Genomic DNA, 25,808 nt, shown 5'->3' on the forward strand with positions numbered 1-25,808 from the left:
ATAGTAGTAACTTCTTTAACGTCTGGCAAATATGTATATTTATGAGCGGCTACCATTGCCCTCTAAAATACCGATATTCTATATAAGCGATATTCTAGTACCCTTATGACGATCGTAGGAGATGATATTGATATGCCTTGCAGCATACATCCGCATAAATGAATCCGGCTAAGCTGGTGGCCAACAAAAGCGAAAATCTGGAGCCACCTACAATCCCGGTAACCTTCTTGCCCACTGCAACACTCTATAGCGAACGATCATGAAATGTGAACCGCTGTGTGTTGCTGAAAGTATGCGCCCGGTAAAGCAAGGTAGTAGCATTGATTCAGAGATATGTAAATTAAGGCCGGCGCACCGGAGTATATAACAGAATAAAAGAAAAGAATGCTGGAGAAAGAGAAAGAGAGAGAAGATGCCTTCCTGGCGCGAGCAAGGACTATAGGATGAACTCGGATAAGAGCGCACTTTATTGCTAGGATGCGCCCACGCAAGCTTATTAACCTGCTAACCGTGATATCACGTCATTAAAATATTTTTTCTTTTGCTAGTCGATTTTATTCGATGATCTGTCATCTTCATCAGCATCGATATTAATTTAGTATCCTGGAAATATTTTTGTTTCCGGGTCTTTATTTCTTATAATGATGGGGAAACTAATTCTTTTATGCAAAATATTATACTTGATATTTTAAAATATTATAATTAAATTATAAATAAATAATTATATTATAATTAAAATTTTTAATCCTATAAATAATTAAATTTTTAATCCTCTAGAGGAAGACAGAGAAAAAGAAATAAAAAGAGATTCCGGTACTGTATAAAAAATTTAGTCTTAAAAAGATTGATTTAATTATTTCAATATAAATATTTCAGAGATAACTTTTTTATATGAACTTTATATAACTTTTATATGTTTTATAAATAATTTCCAATTCAACAATGTACATAGTTTATCAAACAAACGTTCGTTAAAAAGAAATGCATTCTTCCTTTGTTACAGTTAAAAAATATGTGATCCAGAAGTCGTCCCATCATTTATCACGTCGTTACGTTAAACTCGAACAGCGTGAGTGTCGATCAATTAAACTAGCATCAATACGTCAGATCCATTGACAGTGCGTGCAAAAAGAGCACGCGTGCCGAGCCGATACAGGCTGTCGCCGGCGTGAAATATCGTAGTGGCGTCGATTTTTACGCGTCAATGGGGTTTTATTTTCGCTGCCGGCACGACGACCTCGAGAAAACGGACGGCAACGGCGAATCTCATTCTTATAACGAGGCAACCTCCGACGATCGCCAATTGCCGCTGGTGGAATAGGTGTTACGCTCCTTCCTCTCACGAGTGTCGTAGCGGGAGTTTACGGGCCGACAGTTATTTGTGCGTGGCCCCTGGGGCGAGGGACGGTCGGGACGATCGAGAGGGCAGAGAAGACAGAGGAGGGTGCAGCACGCGTGCACACCCCCTTACGGTATAGCTCCGTCCGCATTCTAGAGATTCTTGAAGGAGTAAATACAGTCGCGCGCGCGCTCATGCAAGCGCATTGTACTCGTCGCCGCCGGCCGATTCCTTCTCTCTTCCCTCGTTCTCCTCGCGATGTATTCCTCCTCATCTGCCGAGGTCCCCTGCTTCCTTCCTCCGAGTTCTTCTCCCTGTGTTCCTCGGGCTTCTTTTCCCCTTCGTCGCCCTCGCCGCGATTACACGCGAAGGCAAACACGACGCTGATTTATCTGCCGCTCTCAGCGGGGACGCGCGCGTAATTTACTGCGACTTAATTGCATTTAATTCAAGCGGCGCAACTGTAAATCACAGAGCGTCGCGCATTGCGCGGGTCAGGAACGCCTGCTGTCGATACGATGTAATTACGTCCGTCCGCGCGAGTCCGCGAGGATGCGATGCCACGCGGTGCTCGTTAACGGATGATGTATTTTTCTTTCCTGTTGATGCGCCGATTGGTCGCGCGCGGCGTCTTGGAAGCGATTAAAATCTTCGGATTATTACGCGGTCCGCGTTTGCGGCCTACAGATAACTGTCGCGCATTTTAATTATCTAACACATGGCAGATTATGTCACGCTCTCGCAACATTTTATTAATAAATCTGACACATATAGCGTAAAGTATTAAGCTTATTGATGTGCTAGAATATTATACAGGATTCTCTTTCTAATCTTATATTTTATAATATATTCTCAAAAGATGAGAATTTTTTTTTCATGGTAAAGTAAAAATGCAAGAATAAAATAGCAGTCATCGATTATAATTATTGCAACGAAGGTTTAAGAAAATCCATTGAGTAAATAAAGTTTTAATCCTACAAAAATGCAGAATTAAACAAGCATTTCGATTTTACTGATTTTGTCTTATAGGAAAAAATAAAAATATGTTATATTAAATATCTTTAGATGATTTTTTTAAAATTTTTAAACAGATATATTTTTTACTATTTTATGGAAAATTAAAATTTTATTTATTTATGCATTTGATATTAATATCAAATACAACTCTGTTTTATAAATCTTACATGTGTTATGCATCAACGCCGCTTGTTGGCAAGCTAGAGCTTCAGGTATCGCGGGCAATGAAGATTCGCGCGATGAGCAACGACGTAGCTCAGCGCGCTTATTAAATTTGCATATTGCAATTTATAGCACGATGCACGGACATCCACCTCCGATCTACGATAGTATTGTCCCACCACTCTGAAGAGAATCGCACACCATCGTGACACTCAACAAAAGCTTGTTATAAAAAAAAAATATACCGTGCTCTGATATCCGGGCAAGTTTTCTCGAATTTTGAGCGGTTCTTATCGGTTGTTCGCGAAAGCGAATCGTGGCGAGCGGGCGACAATAATTTTAAGGCAGTCTCCTCGTAAATCTAGTCAGCGAGAGAACTGGTACCGTACCTCCATTATGCGCCAATTTCTCTTATGGGCAAAAAATGTTGCGATTGGCAACCAATAAGCGATCTCACGGGCGTTACCAAGCTCGAACGCGGACAGTCATATGCGTGTACATTTATTCGTATGCACACGCGGATACCAACTGATCTCGATTTGAACGCAAACGTCGCCTATGCCCGCGAGGGCTTCTAAACTAATTCCATATCGTCGCCGAACGCCGGCACGATGTCGCTTTAGTTGGCTAGGGACTGACGGCATGCCGGAACTATGGGTGACTTTCAATATATTTTAACGAACCTTAACAATTTTTCAGAGAATTTCAAATCAGATTGCACTTTCAGGAAAGATATACGCGCACGCTTGCGATGACGCATTTTCGCATTAATAATTTCACGTGTTAAATGTGTGTGAACGCGACAAATGTTTTATCATTATATATATCTGTATAACACTATATATAACATATTTAATTGCCTCGAATTTAACTTTTTCAAGATCTTAGGTACGTCTCGGTGAATGTTTTGCAAAAATAATAATGAAAGTTAACATATAAATTGATATCTCCGTACATATCAAAGTTCTTTATAGCTGTACAATTATACTACATAATATTAATTATGGCCTATAACATAATATCAATTAATTCATGACAGTCTCGGAATAGAGAGAAAAAGTGCTCGTACTAAATAATCAGCTAAATATCGCAGCCAAAGAATTAAACACACGTGCGCGTTGAATTGTTAATATTTATGATTAATTGAGATTGTCAAGAGATGTAAAAAATATTTCTATATATTTTTAGTCGTGAAAGTACGTATGATTTTTACAATGGACAGATGTATTTGTCATAAATGTTATAGAGAATTATTGATAACGAGTGTGTGCAAAGTCGCAAAATATCATTAGCGCGTGCAGTAGCGTAGAACGAAAAGAGGCGGCGGATAATTCGTTGGACGCCAAAGGGGACGTAGGCGGCCTCCGGTACCATTTATTTTGCTCGAATACTCTGCGCGCGATAGAACGAGTACTATTCATCTTATCCTTTTCCATCTCGTCGTTTATTCCTTAAGAAGACAGAAACGAGATATAGCCGTTGGCGTGTGGCAATACCGTCGTAAGGTACATATCGCAAAGAGCGAAAAGTCAATCGCTAACGGCACGAGCTTTTCTTTGTTGTACGCGCGCGATGAATCGCTTGAGAAATCGTTAACATCTACGGACGATTTGCACATACACACGTACATCCGATTTGCGATAGAAAATCGATGTATCGCAATGTTATCAGGAGTGAGAGCAGTAAGATGATAAATTCGATTGATACGAATGATTGCAGTAATCCCGATTGTCTTATTGTCAGTATATTTACCTTTAGTGTGATATGAGAGACGCAAATTTATACTCCCCAATAATTTTGTTAATACATGTAGTTATCTCTTGAGAGGTATTATTACGACAAAGGAGTTGTTCTCTGTCGTAACAAAGAAAATCTTTCAGTAAATCTAGATAGTAGAGACCACTAAATGACTTTATCTTACTTTCGCACCTGTTTGACAATAACCGGATGTCGGGCAGACGACTGTAAAGATACTAAAAATAAGAAAGAGGTCGAATTTTATATGAATCAGGAAAGGAGAAAGAGGAGAATCGTTTATAGGAAGAAGACGAGAAAGAATTGCAGATTTTTTATTATATTATATACGCTATATTGCGCTCTCGAATTTCCGATTATGATTCTTAATAGATATAAAATAGAGTAGCTAAATGCAATCGTGATAGATGTGATTGTTGATCGATAGATAAACTCGTGAATTAAAAATACATTAGATCATCGAACGATAGGTATTTTTCATGCGGTGACCTCGCTCGAACTTTAGACCTTGGGCCAGATATTACCCTCCAGGATCTCACGATCGATTCCTCCGACAGATGTGACCTTGTTCGTAGGTGCTCCACGAGGTATAAGGCGGCCCGAGCTAAAAGGGTCGATGACGAGAGAGTTTGGAAATGTGCGTCTCCCACGTAGGTGAGTTAGTGCAAAGCCATCTTTCCTCGGCGAGTGCGGTTCTCATTCCAGGCTCGGTATCCAAAGCCGGAGGACTCGGTGCGATTCGATAGGTGTCGTCGGATGACAAGGAGGAATAGGGGGAAGGAGGGAGGCCGGGGAACGAAAGAAGAAGCGGCGGCGAAGGAGTATGGGAGAAGAAGGGTCAGACCGGGACAGGACGAAAGCTCAGGTGTTCCGTTTCTCGTGCCCGACTCATCCGCGCGACGCACAGTTTGGCGAACTCGTTGTCGGTGAACCGACGATCGCACAGTACCCGTCCTCATCTTTGCCCCACTGCTGCATCTCACGTCCGTCTGCACGCCCACGCCCTAGGAGAAGTCCTTAAGGTCTTTCTCACAGTCGTACATTGAACTGTTTGTTGTGTCATACGTGTCGCTAGGATTGTAAGCGTGTGAAAGCATCTCGATCTCGCGAAACTTTTACACCTCGATCATAAAGTGCAAATGTTTATTTTCCTTGATTTTATAAAAATTTTGTTTAATTAATTAAACTCTAATTTAATTTAATTTAATTTAATCTCGGATTTGCATATGTTGAGCACATAAGGCTATAAGCAATCTTGTAATATTTATCATGTACAATTATTGTTAACATTTCACGAGAATGAAGGTTTAAATATATTATGATCGTTAATCGCATAAGGCTTTATTACAATCGACCACTCGATCTCAAACATACAAGTACTCGGCAAAATAAGGAGTGTAAAACCAGTACAACAAAAACTGACCGACTGTAACCGGAATAAATGGAAATAAATAGCGAACAAGCCCTCAACCAGTTCTTGCAAAATCAATGAGACAAGTAAAGTCCCAGTGGGATTTATTAGATTTCAATCTTCACTACTAGCATGCGGTCTTTCTCATTTGACATGGACAACCATATTTCTATTTTGACAAACGATTCCGACGGACATACTAATTATTCCCCGCCATCAATAAAGTCTCTCATTGTGCTCTATACCGGATATAGGAAGAAACGACTTCCTCATTGGATAACTTCTCTTTTGTTCGTGTCTGTCGCTCATTAATTTCATGGCGCGCGCCAGCTTTTCCGTGTATGTAACGTAATAAAATATATCTCTCATGTAATGTCGATCGGACTTTAGCCTTCAACAAATCGTACATACGCCAACGTCGTCAACACAAACGCATGTACGCGACCGTGGTTGTGGATTCACTGCGCGTCGTGCGATTCAATGCGACCACGGGGTACCTGAGAGAAAGAATAAGAGAGAAAAAGAGCGAGGGAAAGAGACACGAGCAATTACAATGATGACTGCTCTACATCATCCAGCTAGTAATTGTACCCTCACGTGATACGATGTAGTTTTGCGCTAATACCGGGGACACGTATCGATAATATACATGTCTTTTGGCGGAGCCGGCTGCGCTTTCGTACGCGTAATTTATTGCCGCGTTTGTACGATGACAGATCCGCTAACGCGAGCACCGTCGGTTTGTATATCGTATGAACAAGATATGAAATATTAGTGAATAGGTGCTTAATGTTAACAAGGCGGCAAGCGAGATTGAACCGCTCCATATACGTTGGAACTTCATAAAGTATGTACGTCATTTCAACGCGTCATGACTGGCGATCCCTGATAAAATGAAAGCGAAAGCACCGTTATGTTAATTTGTTTTATCTAATATAATCGTTTGCATTTTTTTCTCAACAATCAGGTCTCTCCATGATGTATATATCGCTTTCCTAAATGCATTATATATACAATTCTTTAATTTATATTTTAAAAACGAAAAGCAGTAAGAAAATTTTCGCTTAAAAAATCTTTGGGGAATATATTTATATATATATATATATATATATATATATATATATATATATTGAAAGATTTCTTGCATAATTTTTTTTATTATCATAATCTTAATCTCAAATGAAATTTAAATTTTATATTTGTAAACCCATTAACATTTATATAAATCAGACATAAAAATTGTTATTTATAATAAACTCTCTCTTTCAAAGATCTCAATAAGAAGTAAAAGCACCGATTTCTCTCACAATAACATCTCTCAAAGAGGAATTTGATCTCGCGTGGCTCAGTGTCGTATCCTTCTACCAATATTTTACGAATATCTTACGTATCACACACTGTCAAACATGTTTCGGACCATTGCGATCGTTCCTTTGTGCATACGTGCGATCATTACGCGTCGAAATTGTCGGTAGGTGTTTATCCTTGTAAATTGTAATATACACACAAAAGTTTCGAGACGGATCTCTCGAGTGTAACCCGAAACCGCGCGCATCGAGAACGTTTAGAAGACGTCCGTGAGTTGTTCGCATTTACGAGTCGTATGAATATAGATGGTCGGGGCAGTTTGCTGGATGCATGCGACGAGGTATAATCTTTGTCCTGCACGCAAGGGGGCTTTTGAAGAAACGAAAAGCGCGAGAGAGTCTGATGAGAGTCGAGGCTGGCGTCTCTCTCATCGTAAATTTTTATAATCGATTTGAGATCACGATACACGATTCGAGGATACACGTATAATTTGTGTCAAACATATGATTTGACTTGATTTTTGTAATCATTAAGAAAATAACGACTTTGTTTATTATGAACAAATCCATGAACTGATGAAATTCTTATGCAACTTTTAGTTTGTTATTTTTTGCAAAGCTAATTTGTCGGATTTTATTTCATATCGATAAGTGATAAGTTCATATACATCCGTTGATGCTTTTATAGCCTTTTTATGATTTTGACTGACGGCGATAACGTTCACCTAAGGCAGATGAATCATATATCACTGTCCGAAAGAAAATATCTTACTCAGGTTTACGTCCGATTTTAACCTACGTTTATCATTTGGCGCGTATTTTCTGACGGTCAATTCATACCCCCACGTACGCTCACTTTTGGGTTTACGATCAATCGAGAGTTTATGTCGCTATTACAACGATCATATTACAGACGTGTACACGCGTCTCGATGCGGTACGCAGCCCGGTGAATCACGTGTCCTATTAGCCCACGTGGTCGCTGTCACCGGATAAAGTTTTGTCTCTCCTTCGATACGAGAGATATTCTCGTAATCGTGATTGGCGGGTCAATATCAACACGTCGGAGACGTTATGAAGATGTCGATCGCCGATGCGAGTATTCCTCTTATGGAATAAGGGCACAGGTTGTGCCTGCAATTTGCATCCGCTGTCAGTTATGACGCTCACTAGAGTGACAAAAGTAACACGGTTTCTCCATGGTGGAAGGCTGAAGGCGGACGTAGATGTATCGCCGATCGATGAAGATTTGTCAATGCGCTATGCCGGTAATTCCCGCGATCGAGGACTTTTGAGAGAAAGTTTGATGAATTAAAAGTAAAATTCTGGCTATGACAATTTTTAATTGATTGTTAGATAACATCGTAGCGTTTTTGGAAGCAATGGATATTGTATTGCGCCGCGGTTTTTGCGTTTTATTCTGCTTTTATTTTACATTCTTAACGGTATTTCTTTTGTTTGACTGTGTTTATTTTTACAATTTTATCCTTCGACCTGTACAGTAATCTTCATTTATTTATTTTTGTGTCTCTTTTATATCTGATATGAATATTATTGTGTCACACTGAGGAGGGTCCGAAAGGGACCGAAACGTTTGTATGAATTATTGAATTTATAAAGAATTATTGAAAAAATTTTTGTCACGCATTACCACCTGCGCTTTGCTTGGTCTAAAATAGCCTTCTTTTTGATTATTACAATTTTTAATAACATAGAATGTAGAATTAATATAATTTTATATGTATCGAATAATTGAGTGAAAAATTGAATGAGAATAACATCAACTTGTCAACGAAAGAAAATTAAGTAGTAATTAGTAGTAGATATAAATCGCGAATCCTACTGATTTCACCACACATTTGTGAATGGCAAGAGCGACAAAACGAAAAGAAAGGGAAAACTGTGAGAGGAACAACAAGAGAAAAGGAATGAAAAAGCGAGAGAGGTTTGATCCGCGAAAGTTGCGGAGCCGCAAAGGTACGTGATATCATGTGAAGGAATTATAATATGTGTTTAATGCTGATACTTTCTACGGTCGCCTTTGAGAGACTGAAGAGACAGAAATCGCAGTTACGTGCGCGCGGACCAATAACAGAAACGTCGTGAAAGTCGACTTAATTGCCACTTTTCCCAAATAAACGAGCTACCGGCGCGTAACGCGCGCCCCAATAAGCATCTATGGGAATAATTCGCGTCGTTATTAAAGCGGGTGGGCGCGCTGCTCCATTTTGGCAGGGAGACTCGGATGGTCCATATCTTCGGAGCGCCCACTCGCCTCGCCGATTGTCGTCGCCGAGTTTTACGCCGGGCCATTAACACTTCCATGACAAATGAAAGCTCCTTCTCTTCCTGCTCTCATACCGTGCACCGGCACCCATAATGTGTGACGCCCCCGGAACGAGCAATTACGAAGACGCATGCATCGCGCACGCATCTTGCCGCCCGGCGAATTATATCGCGGCGGCGTGGATACGTTACGCTCGAAATTCGCCGCGATAATGAGCGGCTGGGGCATGCGATAACTGCATCTTACGTGTAGCTTATGACCCGATTTTATGATACCCGTGGAACGACGCCGCTCGTAGGTGGCGGTCTCGCACTATTGTATGCTTAAATGATGCTTAAAATTCCAGGGGGGTTCGCGTTATACGCTAAATTCATTCCTCGCTTGGAACGGTTCGTACGGATACAATAATGTGCGTACGGCTTCAGGATATTGCGTAAGTTTATGTCTACATGTATTTCCATAAATTTGTGTAATATTTCTGCGGAGAGGATTATTGAATTTTTTAAGATAAACAGTTTTAATTGAATTTGACATTTATTGAAAGTTAGTGATCTTATTAAAATATCTAGAAATATTTTCTATATTGTATACATGTTATATTCTTGTATAATTTTAATTGATTTTATTTTTCATTTATCTTGACAATTATCCCGTGATTAAATGTTTTGCGTTACACCATATATGTAAAATATATACTCCAGTGTTAAATCAAGATTATAGTAGTTAGGCATATCATCGTTCGATGATGGCGAGACTTCGGTATATGAGATACCTCGGTACGATGAGTACGGTTAAATTATGACTTCTTGTTAAGATATCGATAATATTATTACAAATGGCATCTTGGTTGATGACATTATCTTGGATAAGTAGTTTGCTGTGATGGTATCTATAAATAGGAGACTTGGATTACGAAGAGATTCCTCTCGTTGCAATCGAGCTGAAAAAATAATCATTGCAATGCTGTAGAAGTAAGTTTATCATGATTGAGAATCAATAAAACGGAGAATAACATTTTTTTTTATTCACGTATCACGGTTGAATTTATTGATCGATTGTCTAAACTATTGCCCTTTTGCTCTATCATGTTTCATCCTACACATTTTGCGACCTCAATGAGTCGTCGGTGATACTTTCGCCGAATGATCGATTAAATGATAAGAAAAAAAGTTGAAAGCGCTTCGAGACTCGACCTAAAAATATCTACGTTACTTATTAATTTTTACATCTTGATAGACCAATTTATTTATATATATTCGATGTGTTTCAAAACTGACATTATTTTTTCATTATGTACAAAAATATCATGATTATTAAGATTACAAATCAATAGCAATATTGATAATTAAGGAATAATAAAAAATTATTTTTAACATTGAATGTTAATTCATAAATAAAAAAGTTATGATTTCATCTGAAGTAATTTCTAACGATAATGACTTCTTGAAGTGCAAAAGAAACATGATTATACTGCTAATGATCGTCATCGTCTTTGGTTGAATTTTTCGCAAAATTTATCACACATGATATTTTTATTGCTAAGGGAAATATTATTTTTGCTCTTTAATGTCGCGTATAAAGAATTAATACATGTTTTTTCTCTTGTACCTTTATTTGTTAACTGTGCAATTTGAAAGCAAGAGAAAGCACTATGTTATTTATTTAAAAATTCGCAAAATAAAAATACTCATTTGTATATGCATCGCACTTGGGCAGAGACTCATTCTACTGCAGTATGTTATAGCGCTTTCTGAAAGCGAAGGAAAATAAATACTTTCATCGAGTTTGTCGATAGTTGTGTAATGACAAGGCACTCTTGGATGCTGCAGTTGTTGCATACCTGCGTAATAAGTAACAAGTGATCCGTGCACATTTTCTGCGCCGGAGAAACGTTAATAACGCAATGTAAGAGGGACCACCACGCCTTCACTCTCTACGACGTAGTTGCTAACTAGCGAATAACTTTGAGAGAATAAAGCAATGTAATTTCACATTTAAATATATAACGGATTTTAAAATGTAAACAGATTTTTAAGTAAAAATATTATACGGCATCTTCTCATTTTCGCTTTAAAAGAGTAATAATTTATGTATGTAATTAACATATTAAACTTTGTATTTACGAAGAAAGTAGAGATAGATCTATATATTTTTTATAATACATTTATTCTGATTATAACTATGTTCTCTCCCTATAATAAATATTATTTAATTTTATTTAACTGAAAACAGTTGCCACATAAAAGAGAATTGTTATCTCTTAAAAAGTTTCAAATATTTTAAATACTAGTCTGAAATAAAATATATTTAATAATAGCAAGTTTTGAAATAAATACTTTCATAATTTCTAATATTTATCCATTAAATATATATTGTCATATTTGAAACACCTTTTACAAAGCTCTTATATCACTCAAATAGGAAACGGAATTAACTTATTATTATTACGTAATATTAGATACAACTTTCACTTTAGTTTATCAGTTGATAATCGCTAATATATTATAATCAAGCCTAGAAAAATTGTAGCAAGGGAGTTTAGTTTCTATTAATAATTATTTATAAGCGATATAAATTATATATGATTTACCATTATTCCCATGGCAATTTGATTTTTGCGCTAAAGGTATGATGTGGAATGCACTTTTTTAAATATAACTTGACTTATCTAAGCGTATTACAACTGCACAAGTAAAAATCGCGTAAAAATTTCGATAAAAATTTGCAAATTCCGTTACACTTGCAGTTGATAATTGCGATTAGCACCGTCTATCTGCGCACGTTTGTATACAGAAGGTGTCAATTACCTGAAACAGTGGCTTATAAAGTCTATATGCCTGATAGGATGGTTTTTTCGTTATCGAGAGGATCACGAGACTCACGATCCGGCCAGACAGGCTGGCAACACATGTCCCCCTGGGCAAGTGACGTCACTCCTTGTAAACACACATTTTGAATTCTGCTTTCCTACGGCGGTCAATCTCGGCAACGACCACGCACCGCATCGGCGATCTTTGAACATCGTATATCCATTAGATCCTTCGATAATGAAAGGCCACAGATTAATTTGGAAATAAGATATGATTTGCATGGTTATCCCGCGTGATAATTTATTTTTTGGCCGGGGTTAATAGCTGCGACCGGAGCATCAAACAAGGAGTTTCACGAAAAATAAACGTAGTAGAGAAAAAAGACCTGTCAAATTATCGCGAGCTTGTAAAATGGAATTGGCGAGACACTGAAAATAAAGTTTTATTTACTGCAACAATGCATACCAATTGTTATGACATATTTTAAGAAAGAGATTGAATAACAAAATTAATAAATAAAATAATGAAGGAATAAAATGAGAAAAATATAGTAAAAGGCCAAAAGCAAAAATCTTAAATATTTTTTCTTTATAAAACAAAAGTGTATTCTACACAGAAAAAAGGACATTTTTGTTTTGAAAATATATTTAGTTTTAACATGGAAATCTTGAAGGGAGATTATATTGTGTTAATTAAAGAAAAATATAATTGTTTGAATAATTGCTTACTTGAATGAAGCCATTTTATATAGTTCAATCAAGAAAAATATATTCTTATGATTTAAGATTTAAGATTTTCTCGAATGGAAAAGAAATAATGTTAGATAGAAAATAACATTTTAAATCAAAGATTATAATTTTCTTAAGTAATTTTCTAAAGTAGAACTAAATAATTATATATTCTTGAGGTGACAATTACAATATTAAAATAATACTATAATATTGTTGAAATTTAAAATTATTAAATTATTCTAAAAAGATTACAAATTGTTGCATATATACGAAACAATGAACGCGTTAGTTTAAGTATATAAGTTTTGATTTGACACTTATTTTTTTCTGTGTACATAATTAAGAAGCAAGACTTTGGATGTTGTTTATTGATCGTGTATTGCAAATAATGCGTTCTGCAAATTCTGCCGTTCGGTGCACACATTTGATAGATACATAATTTTTGTACTATCTCGAAAATACAATAAGTTTAGTCGTTTGTATTTTAATTAGCTCTTTCAATGATTTCCTTTTTTTATTAAGACATTATAACAATTATGGACAACTAATTTAGTGACATATTAGAATACGAGAATAAATTGACAGATGGAAATAAATCACGCAGACACATCATATATGTTTGTCGACCACCTTTGGTACCTCGTAAAATTAGAGCTGATCTAACCGGATAGGATCCCAGTGGCTCCGACATGCCTACGCACAACGGAATCGCGGCCGTTCGAAGCACGATTATCGTAAGCATTGAGGATCAATGATTCACTCTCGGAATCCTCGGCGGTAGATCTGCTGAATGAATCAGCTGGTTGCTAAAAACTAATTTATGTGTTCCCGAAACCGCGGTCGATAAACTAATATTGGATCGTATTGTGTGATCCAACTATTCACACGGCGCTATTTCCTAATCGTCTTTATAAAGATATATCGCGAATTTCTTTTAAAATAATATATTTTTATGCGGTTGGGAAGTTTATTTCTCTTTGATGTCGCCGCCTATCGATGCATACATTAATGCAATCTGACGCAACAATGTGTAGCTTGTGTCAATCTATTTTGTCTACGTCTGAGAAAGGATTAATTTAAGGCAGAAATTTAATCGCAGGATTTGAATTCCATGTGGATAAAAAAACTGACAATTTAAATGCTGAGAATACAACAGATTGAAAGTATCCAGAGAGATCAATTAAGTTATATGGCTTATTATATATGGATTATTATATATCAATATATAATATATAAGATCAAATATAAAAGAATTGAAAAGAAAGAATAATCCCTATGAGCAATAAAATTTTTTATATATTTTTATATCTCTATATAATTTTATTAAGAGCCAATATTAATTATATCTCGATGTATTTAGTATTTCTAAAAATACAAAAGAATTGTTTTACAAAAACAATAACATTTTGTTTCGATGAATTATTTTTAAAAGATTCGCGGATTTTGCAAATTCTCCTAAAGCAATAATCACACGCCCGCGCATCATGAATCAGCCGATCATAATTATTGCGGCAAGATCAGATATGCTTTTCTGCATCGTTTTATCTACAAAAAAAGGATCTGGTGCAACACGTATTTACGAGCCGCGAATGCTTATATAGCCTATATTGCAACGATCATTTTCGTTTTCGACGTTAACAGATTACTGATACGCGGGAAATATGTGTGTGATATCCGGTGACGCGTGTGACGTGCTTAGCACGGCAAAAAACGAAAAGCTTCACCCGGGTATCCCTGCCCGTTATTACTTGGAAAAGGGTCAACTTTTTGCCGCGCATGCACTTGCGGTGATAATGATCGTGCAGGTGACATAGTTCGGACGTGCCGCGATTATGTCATCGGTCGCTCCGAGAACGTTGTTGCTATGGTTATACCGCATCAGACTTCCCGTGGATCAGCATCGAGACACCTGCACGAACGTTATCGGCTCAGTTTACCCTCTTCTCACCTCGTCCCACCCTCTGTGCATGAGCCCTTATCGGCAATGTTTATTTTAACTGCGTCATTCATAGCGATGCACCTTAGGCGCTTGCGAATAATCTTACCAAGGGGAATCACTACATTCTCATCGTTCTCGTATGTAATATTACTAGGAAAGCCGTCTGCTAATACATATGTATAATAGATTATCATTATTAAAATATCACGAAAAGAATAGTTATGCGTTTCGTGTAAGATTGATGTAATTTCTTGACGAGAATATTACGATGAAAATAAATCTTCACAGTAGAATGATAAAAACTGCAGGAATAGATTTATGATTCAATGCTGTCTGGTCACAAGATCGACGTAATAATAGAACGAGATACTGGTAAAAATAAATTGATTAGTCATGTATTTTTGCAGTATAGATTGTATTGTATTGGATTCTTGAATTTTTTATTCGTGATATTTTGCTGGATAGAAATTTATATAATATGTTATATTTGATGGTTTATTTTATTGGTTTGTGAATGAGCGCAAAGATGAAATATAAATTTAATATAAATTTAATTTAAATTATTTATTAATATAAATTTAATTTAAGGTTTTATAACGTAACATAAAAATTAAAAAATTAATTTATCGCTAAAAGAAATTTCCTTAAAAATATGTATATTTGTATATATCATTTTGTATATTATTTTATATTTGTATATATTATTTTATACACAATGTGGTTATTACACAATCGTAAGCCGATACCATCACAATATAACTCGAAGCATTCCAAAGCACTGAGATCATTGCTACATTGAATCCGATTCATCTGATCTTATCTCGTATCAATGATTATTGTATACATATTGTGCGATTATCGTACATTGAGATAGTTGCAATCTTTAGTCTATCAAATTATAAAATTGTATTTATACGTAGTAATATTTGTAAACTCATCGTTATTTGGTTTATCCTCGTAAGAATCATGTAAGCAAAGTGTGATGATAATCGACGGGAGGTGCGATTTCTTCCTCTCGATTCATCGCGAACCATGATGCGACATCGTCAAAACCAGACAGAGCGAAATCGATTCGGCATTAATGAGTTTATTCGCTCGTGTCGAGAATATGGATAGAAACGTAAAGAAGGAAATTTCTTCCTCTTTCATCCGGCAAGTTGATACGAGGACACACTGCGGACGATTCACCAAAAGCCACCTGATGCTAGCATGACGAACTGGTTATACTCACAAAGCGATACTCGATGTCATTCTTTGTTTACTCTCCAAACATCTTAATATCCCGCATAGATGTTCCGTCGTCTCATCTTGTCAGTTGTTTCTCTCACGCTTGTAGACTTGTAGAAATCTTACGATAATAATTGGAATATGTTATTTTGGAATTATTTTTGTTTTTTGTTAACTTTTTGACTTGTGTCTTACTTTATGTTTTTACGCTCAACTGCTCAATACGGATTTAATGACATTGATAAGGGCCTGGATGAGACCGAAACGTCCCTCTCTTGCATTTCACAATTTTTCATATAAATCATACTTTTCTTTCTATGTAAAATTTTGTTAATATTTAATGTGAGTTGCTAATAATAATTTTTTCTTTACGCTTTTACACCGGCGCTTGGTTCTTAGCCTTTGTAATCTCATTTGATTTATATCGTATGAACCTCTTTTTCTTTAACTTTAAATTGGAATATTCTTTTTATGTATTTAATGGGGGGAATAGATTATTTAATATACACATTTCATATATAAAGCAAACTTTCGATTTCATCTAAATTAAGATACATCAAAGATAATCTTATTAACTGGAGATATCGGTTATAAGAGTCAAATTAAAGCAGAGAGACTACGCGAAAAGATTGATGATTGATTCTACGAGAGCAATAAAATCTCATTTTTTGTCCACTTACATCCAACAATACGCTATGACGTCATTGTCGTGAATGCACTCACCATCTCACATTCCTCATGCTTCTCTCCACCCTTCCGAGTTCTCTCGTGAGTGATTATCAATATAAAAATGCGGGCCGAATTTTGTACGATAAATCTGGGGGGAAAGTGAGGAGCCGCTTGTGCCGTCAGGAATACCAATCAGCCTGTCGGACTAGATATTTGCTCCCGATCTGCATAAAGATCGAGGCACGTCGAAAATTATGCCGAAACTCGCTGATTACGATGCTCTCGTTGCTGCCTTGCGATTCATCTCGGCTCTTTCGTCTTTTTCTCTTGGCTATCAAATCGCCATCTATACTTCTTACATTGCCGTTAGAAAAAAAAGTTACATTCCTTTCTTCATGGCTAAATATATTTCTAAGTTTTCGTAAAATTTGCATATGAGTTAAAATATATAGCGGCGTTATTTAATAAGAAGGTAAATTTTTATGAGATTCGCATAATTAACACGCGAGAAATATTACTGTCGTCATTTTTATTACTGTAGTCATTTATATCTAAGGAAACCTTTTAGAGAGTTTTATGTAATGACAATGCGCTTATATGTTATATAATTGTTTAGTACACGTCCGACTATTCGCATTAGCGTGCGCATTCATGGGGCGGTACACGAGAAGCAGGCGGCTGTAACTGCGAGTATTTGAAGGCGGTACCAGCTAGTTTGAAATCGTACTTATATCCATCGATGTGCAATTATCCAACAGCCATAGCATGCCGCCGAAGGCGAACATCTGGAGCTAGTTGTACGGGTCTATTTGTCACTGAACGATCATTAAGCAATGTCGCAGACGAGAGGCCGATTGGTAAGCAAGGTGGAAATAATTCTTAGTCCGGGATAGGCGTGCCAAAGGAAAGAGCAAATAAGTTGTCATAAAAACGTAGATCTTGTTTCAGGAAATACATTTGCAAAGAGAGAGATCGTGAGATGCTACTCTTTATTAGAAATATATTTTTTTTCATCGATGATAGGAAGAAGATGGTTAGATTCACGAAGATAAACAATCCAAATTATCCAAAAACACTGCAGAATATTTTTTATTTTTATGAAAAAGCAGACTATCAGTTAATTATCTAATCTATTAATAACTGTCGAGAAAAATGATAGGCCGGAGGCAAAAGTCATTAAAATGTATCAGATAGATATTATCGGATTGGAAAGGAGATTGTTGTAGGTGGAAAATTATCTTCTATATACGATACGCGTTATAATATAAAACAGTTTATCTGGTTGACAAGAATTATTAACGTCTCATATTTGTAAGATCTAGGACAGATTTGACGTAATGAAATGGAATGTATTAAATGCACTTTCTTAATTTTTAAACTATACGATACTTTGGCATTAATCAAATACAAATAATTTAAATAATAATCTTGATTACTCATATTACAGCTGTTTAAAATTGTTTCCACAAATTGTTTCATAAATCATATTATCAATAATTAATATTTAATAATTGTAATAATTTTACATAAATAAAAAAGATTATTCAAGATTATTACATAAAAAATTTTCATAAAATTATATATAAATATATGTTTTTTAGGTTGTTAAATTAATCATAAAACTATATTATAGTTTCTTCTTTATTTCATACTCTTCTGGATTTTACGAGAAGAATTCATTAATTCACTTTTATAATTTTAAAAATTAAGAATTTTATTTTGATGCACATTTGTATCAATTACACGAATAACACGTGTGCATCCGCTATAAAATTCGAAAAGTGCAATGTAAAGACGTCGATTTAGAATCTCCATAAATCATGTGGTACGTAAAGAAGTGATACTTTTATAACCCACTTGAAAAGACCATCGTCATCAACGTTTGAGCGGATTAACTTCATCATCAGAGAATTCATCTACCTGCGGTTTTTGAAAGTCGGAACGGCCATATGTTAAATCCCGGCAATCGACGTAACTGTCAAGATATTTTTTCAGTAATGCGAATGTTCAACATGCAACGAACCAGACAAAAAGTCACCAAGCGTAAAATGCAAACGCGGGTAACCATTTGCTACGATATCGGCGCATTTCTCACAATTTTCGGTAGCAAGTATCATTTAAATACCATGCATGCTGCAATGAAAGTGGATTAGCATTACGTGCACATTGTCATGCTGAAAAACGCGCGACCGTACATTCGACTTTTCGACGCGTAAGAGATCGAGATCGAGACTCAATGGCTCGCTGATTTTACTCTAATCTCTGTTTACGAAGTTCATTATTTTACTCTTTACATTATTTGAATAGCTTTAGAATCATCTCCTTTATAAAGTACCTTTCCTTGCGCAATTCCTACAAAAAATTCAGTCTTCTTTTATCCTTATAATAGCAAGATGCAATTGCAAAGGTGAATGGATGAAATCCAGAAAAATAAATATATCGCAATTTTATAAAAATTTCTTTCATATAAAATTTTTGTTTTAGCATTTTAAATTTAATCAATTTATTTTATACAGAATTACTAAAAATAGAAAAGAATATCGTTAAGAATATTATTATTTTATTAGTTTCTTGTTAAAGTTTTCCATGCTTTACTTTATTAAATATAATCGATAAATAATAATTAATTAATTATATCTCTTTCTGCTGCCTTGTGAAACAAGAGACCTCAATAATGATCTTCGTTGCATTCTTCGAACTTGAATAGATACACGATAATCCGATCGGAAGCTCACATAAGTGTGCTAGTAATTAGCAGAAGCTAAAGAAACGACACAGATCTGGTTCTGAGGTAAAATTCGCCAAGCGGTAAAAAGTTGTTGATTAGAAAGCGGTGTCTTAGAGCCAATTCCGGGCGGCGAGTTCTCGTTCAAATACGGGGAAGAGTCTTAGTTCCGCGGGAGACGAACAAAAGAAGACAAGACCGGACGACTAAAGGACCAAGGACATGGCGTAGACGGCCACCCATACCGATTGATCCATGGCCCGGGTTATGTTCCCACGTACAGCGCCTCAGGCAGCCTCAGGGTTCTGGCAAAACTTCCAAAGACCCAAATTAAAGCCATTGGCTGCCTCCTACGAATTGTTGGTCAGTTCATCGCATTTGCTGCATAATTAAAGAAACGTCATGCGATTAGAAGTTACCTTTGTTTTGTCCTCTTTCTCTTTTTTTATCATTACGCACCTCCTCCAAATTACGCGCATTCGCGATTCGTCGACACAGTGGATTTTAGCAGCATGACTTTACGCAAATTATTAAAATAAAATTAGCTAAACAAGACAAATTGAAAGTAGCGCGACATAAAAAATAGATTAAGAAGAATAGAAAAAACGGCGAATTTATTTAGAAGCTTAGCTAAAGTTACAACCGCCTGATCTTGCCCATTTAATATTTCTTCAAACACTGACTGGATTCGTGACTTTATAAAGTAGACGTAGCGATCGCGTGTTCCAACGATTAAAAAAGAAGCGAGGAGGAACATTCTACAAATCGTAAAATATGAAATATATCGTTAAAAGATCGTTGAGTTAGGAATCTATTTGGTTGCGGACCGCTGCAGAGAATCATGGAAGAATTCGTGTCCCTTTGAGGGGGTTAATATTGCTAGAAGTAGCACAAAACGATTGAGCGACCATGGCTAGCAAAGAAAGATCATCTACTAACATTTTATTGCCCGTAAAAATCGCGTTGTAACCGAACATCAACCGTGCCATGAAACGGGATTGAAAATGGAGATTTCGATCGTTATCCGTGACAAAGAAGATCGTTGAGAAATCGATAATCCCCTTATCGGCGAAGCGTAAGAGTCAAGGTTACAAACTGTTGACTTGTTGACTGCTCATTCATTATGCAGTTTATTATTTCAAAGATATGTCGAATTTATAATCGATTGCATTTTAAGTGGAATATTGAAATCATTTTCCCAAAATCTTGGGATTAAGGCAGTAAAATCTTGTAAGATACGATTTCTTGAGAGATACCGAGAAATTATTAGCGTATCATTATTAAAATAAAGAATAAAATGTTAATTATGCGTAAAATCTTTGATGCGTAAATATTTCATTTGTGATAAACGAAAATACTTGTCATTTTTAACACGATTAAATTTCTAATATGGTTAAATACTTCATTATAATCAATCCATCTTAACATTGTTCAAATTTACCGTTGACGTTTAATCGCCGAGTAAAACATGTGTGATGAACCTCCTGATGACTTGATGTTAGTTGACATATTTGAATATATATACATATATTGGATGCCGTCAACGCCAGCCGTTAAGCAACTGAGCACATTGAATCCATGTATTAGTATGTAAATTATGCAGATCCATGAGACTGCATTAATCTTCGACGAATTCCTTGAAGGATTTGTCTTATTTTTTTTGTTACTTACATAATGAAGCAGAATTGCACTTCCTTATTCGTGTGTTCCAATTTGCTTTGCGCATTTCAATTTCACAATCACATCGTAAATTATCAAATTTATTTATCATTTAACTATTGTCTAGCTTATATTGAATTTCTTTTTATCATACACAATATATACGATTTAAAAATATAAATTTTATTTATAAAATATTAATTTTCTATAAAAATATAAATTATCTCTTTTGTGTACTTAAGAAACCTTTGAACCGATATAAATATTTCTATAACAAAAAATTAAGAATAGAAACATAGAGAGATTGCGAGATTAATTTACAACCTGTATACATTTGATTGGAGAGGAACCTAAATTTATATAATAAACATTAATGAAGAAATTTTACACTTGTAAAGTTTATAATATCGCTAAAAGGCGAAATGAACGTAATAAACACTTAATGATCGCTTTTCGTAGAAGAGAATTATGTAGCAAGAAGATTATTGATTTTATATTTATCGAAACTTTCTGTAGTATGAGGTAACAATCTCTTATAAAAGTTCTAGATACAACAGATCTGACGATTTATTTAGATGCTTGAATCGCGAACTCGCATCGCGGACAAGAGTTATACACATTATGCGATCCCTCAATGTTGATCCACAATCTTTTTTTATGAAATTTTAAATCTTTCAATTCGGGAATCACGCACTATTTATTACCCATTAAGATGCGTTAGGTGACGTATCTTATGGAAGATTGCGACCAATCGGTCTACTCAGCCCGCACAAACCAATGTAAAATATTGTTTTCGGCAGAAAGAGGCAAGACGTTTACACATGTATTCAACGTAATTTATTATATTTTCGTGAATTAATTTATATATCTCGATAACATTGTGATACAAAAATCTGATTGAAAGTGGGTTTTGCAATTATAATAAGTTTACAGCTCGTATGTATTATTTTTTTTCTAAACGAAATGAACTGAATTTATCAATCCATGAATTGGTTGTTAAATGTTTACTAAATGTTTATATTACATTATTTTCGAATTATTTTAAAGCTGTTATATTAGAAAGATCTTGTGTTTCTCTTGTTTTATGTGTTTTTTTCGTGTTAAAAAGGCAGTCTTTTTTTCGGTAAAATTTCGATAGGTATATACTTTACCATCAATATACAATTTATTTCTTATCAATATACAATTTTTAAATAAAAGATCTGAGATCGCAGAAATCTTTATTATCGATTAAGTATTACACAGTAGTTTCAATGCTTGTCACGGTGGAGACTCTTCCTTGTACAAGAAGCTTATATGTTATATATCATAAATTATAAAAGGAATTAAGATATTCAAATCATCATTAATGTGTGTGCTTTTTATTTTTAATTAAATGTAGTTGTTATAAAATATGTAATTAAAATCTATAAAATTGAGAAAATCTAATTGCAATTGATGCTCTACATTAATGTATTGAATAATTTTTGATATCAATTAATTGTAAATTATCACAATAGGTATGTCTTTCCTTTATACGTTTTGTATCAGATATTTGTGTATTAGAGTTTGACAGTTTCATATCTTTAAGTTTACTAGATATAAAACATACAATTGAAAAATAAATAATTAGTTATATAATAAATTAATTAATAAAAGCATGGTTTTGAAATTCTTAAGTACAAATTATGAAAATAAATGATAATATCCATGATAAATGATAACACAATCATCACACAAAAATTTTTAATTCGGAAATGAAAGATGTTAATGAAACCTATCTACAATTAATATTAGATATATTCAAATGAAAACAATCTACAAAAAAGGTCCTGATGATCAAATCACAAATTTAAATACGTTTAAAAGGCTTAAGACCTACGCCAGTTATTAATGCGTGAGAATATTACAAATACATAATAAATTATACAATAAAATATATAATAGATATATTCGTATGTAACATTAATTTGCAATATAAAATTAATTTATTTGCATTTAAGCATACACATAACTATGTTTTATAAATAAATAGAGATATATAATAAACAAATAAATAATATATAAATAAATATACACAAATATATATGCATATAATATTATATAACATGCATATATACATATGGATATATATGTATGCATACGTACATATGCATATACATATATACATACACATGTACATACATATATTTATAATAACAAAATTAATCTTGATATAATCTAATTAAATTTACAAAGACTAAGTGGAAATTTTGATTTAAATTCAATTAATAAAGCACACATATACGTATGACGCCTGACACATGCAACCAGATACTCAAAACTGTTTTTCAGAAAACAAGTACTGAGGAGGCCCATTATTATAAATTTTAGCAATTTATTAAAAAAATTTATATCAGGAGAGTTCATTGATATTTAACAATCTATATCATATTTAAATATCAAATTATATATATATATATTTTTTTTTTTTTTTTGACGAAATTAATTAAATAAACATTATATTATGAAAATATATTTGTCAAAGAAAAAATTGAAATATACAATATCCTTACATTATTTTTTTTACTATCAAAATGGTTGAAGCGCAATAAGCTGTTATTAAAATTCTCCAAATGTACCCGCTTTTTTATGACTGTACATAAATATACATGACTATCAGAAACTATCAGGTTGACATTTCTCACCGGTTACTGTGAATCTGGTCGATCGCGTCAAGCGTCTTGGGAAAGTATGCCTTATCTAGGTTCTTATTTGATGTCCGGTGTGTGTGCTCCGAATGCAAAGCCACCGCTGCCACCGTCGCCGCATTGTTATCATCGCATAAGCATCTCCCGCGAGACGGTTTTTGTTTTATACGCAATTACTTGATGAGTCATTTCTGTAATTGGGGCATATTTTTCCGAAATTTATTGACGACAGGAATCCCAGCAACCGGCGGAATTAGCATAAACCGAGGATGACTTACTCGGCCCGTCCGCCAGCAACATTTTAACGAGCATAAACTCGCTCGGCTTTATTTATCGTGCGTGTTATCAGTCTTTCCTACCTCGCATTTCGCCTTGTGCTCCCACAAGCCTTTGTAACCAGGAGAGAACGCGGCGGCGCCTCGTTTGACATTTGATCGTGCCTTTAACCGACCGACGAGTTTATATCGTAATCTCCTATTTGTGTGGGTATAACGATCCTAGAAATTCTAATGTACATAATTTACGAATTATGTAAAATACTTCTTTTTTAAATATAAAAATTAGCGCATAAAAAATTATTATAATTGTATATGTATGTACATAAATTTCTTTGAGTTTAGAATAAATTTCTAGGATGTTAGTAAGTTCCGAAAGTTATACACATACAACTATGATAACAATGACAACATATCCTTGTTAATAATGCATTAATGGCGGCAGGTTAAATACGAAAATTTAGAAAAAAGAATGCAACAAGGGTAGAGGTTGATTTATCCCGAGAGATTTCAACCGTGGGACATTCGAGCCGTTCGTACAGTGACCGGTACTTAAGCACGGCACTTTTTCTTTAGCAAAAGTGCTCATCGAATCCGAGGAGATAAATATTCATGTCCCGGAGTTGTTTTCTGTTCATCTTTTGCGGGGCATGCATTAGCGAATGGTCGATCTAGCTTTAAATCGGTCGATATAAACGGGGTATGAGCGCCTAAAATGCGTACAAGGTCGTTATCTTAACGCGGCACCACTAAAAACGGGAAGAAGCGGCAAGAGAGACAAGAGAGACCGTAAAGAGATAGGTAAAAAGAGAAAGAGAGAAAAAAATGAAAAAGAAAAGAGATAGGCAAATAAGAATTGGAGGCTGTCGCGTTGGAGAGAGGATGGAGGACTTGGGATTGAGTTGTCTCAAGGTGCCGGATGAGTCTTCTGTGAGCTCCTCCGGGTAGGTTAGGTATGTTAACAAGTTAGGCGATACTAAGATAAGAATCCTCCGCGATCCTTTGTGGTCTCCACACGGTAACGCGACACCAGGACAACCCGGACCAAAACCAGACCGTCGCGCCGGCTTCTTTCTCCGGCTTCGCTCTCTTCCATCTTCGTTCTCCCACTTTACTGTCGGTTTCGCTCTTTTCTCTCTCCTTCTCTCTGTCTCTTTCTCTCTTTCTCTTCCTTCGGCAATCCTGAAAGAGCAGAACGATGTAAGAACTCAATGAACACGATGCTGGTAGCCGTGGGCAAGCGCCATTCCTCTCATTCATTCTCCCAACGAAATCGCGATTCATAAAATCCGACCTCCATTTTTTCGCTACGTTATTTCTCACCGCGTCAAAGCTTTATCTTCACTTAAACTGTCATATAAGCGCGATATTACTATTATAATAATTTGAAACGAGTTTTTGCAATAATAATTATAGTAATAATTGTGACTACTTTTTATGCCATACGTATTGCAAGTTTTTTGTACAGCTAATCTTTTACAAAGAAGCTGAGCCTTTTTATGTTTGTATGTTTGCACAGGTTCACAATATAAAAGAAATAAATCACTAACAATAATAAAATATATAATTTAAGCTAATAATTACGTTAAAATTTTCTTGTAAAATTGTATCAAATTTCAATATATATATATACATATGAGCTAATAAGAGACAAATACAGAAAAAACACAGAAATAATTGTCTTCAAAAGAATTAATACTTATTCAATTCATACATTTCCGTTTCAATTTGGATCTCTGCAAAAATTAAAAGAATAAACATGCTTTTCAAAGAATTTCCAAAAATTCCTTAAAACATTAATCAAGCATAGACAATTTCCGGTTACAT

General features: G+C 35.1%; 1 long non-coding RNA gene across 2 annotated transcripts in view; it reads left to right on the plus strand.

Annotated features, from left to right (window-relative positions):
• Positions 1 to 25,808, plus strand: part of LOC145972594 (uncharacterized) — a 162,365-nt gene that overhangs the window by 89,898 nt on the left and 46,659 nt on the right. The window contains exon 4 of one of the 2 annotated variants that reach the window (XR_014439244.1): positions 1,004 to 1,551. The exons of the other annotated variant lie outside the window; for it this stretch is intronic. This is a non-coding gene — a long non-coding RNA (uncharacterized LOC145972594). Of the gene's footprint in view, positions 1 to 1,003; positions 1,552 to 25,808 lie in introns of those variants that run through there. 2 annotated transcript variants of the gene reach the window in all.

This window comes from Camponotus vicinus, unplaced genomic scaffold (genome assembly GCF_025532165.1).
Source record: "Camponotus vicinus isolate PSW18456_S1 unplaced genomic scaffold, iyCamVici1.0 SCAF_1, whole genome shotgun sequence".
NCBI lineage: Eukaryota > Metazoa > Arthropoda > Insecta > Hymenoptera > Formicidae > Camponotus > Camponotus vicinus.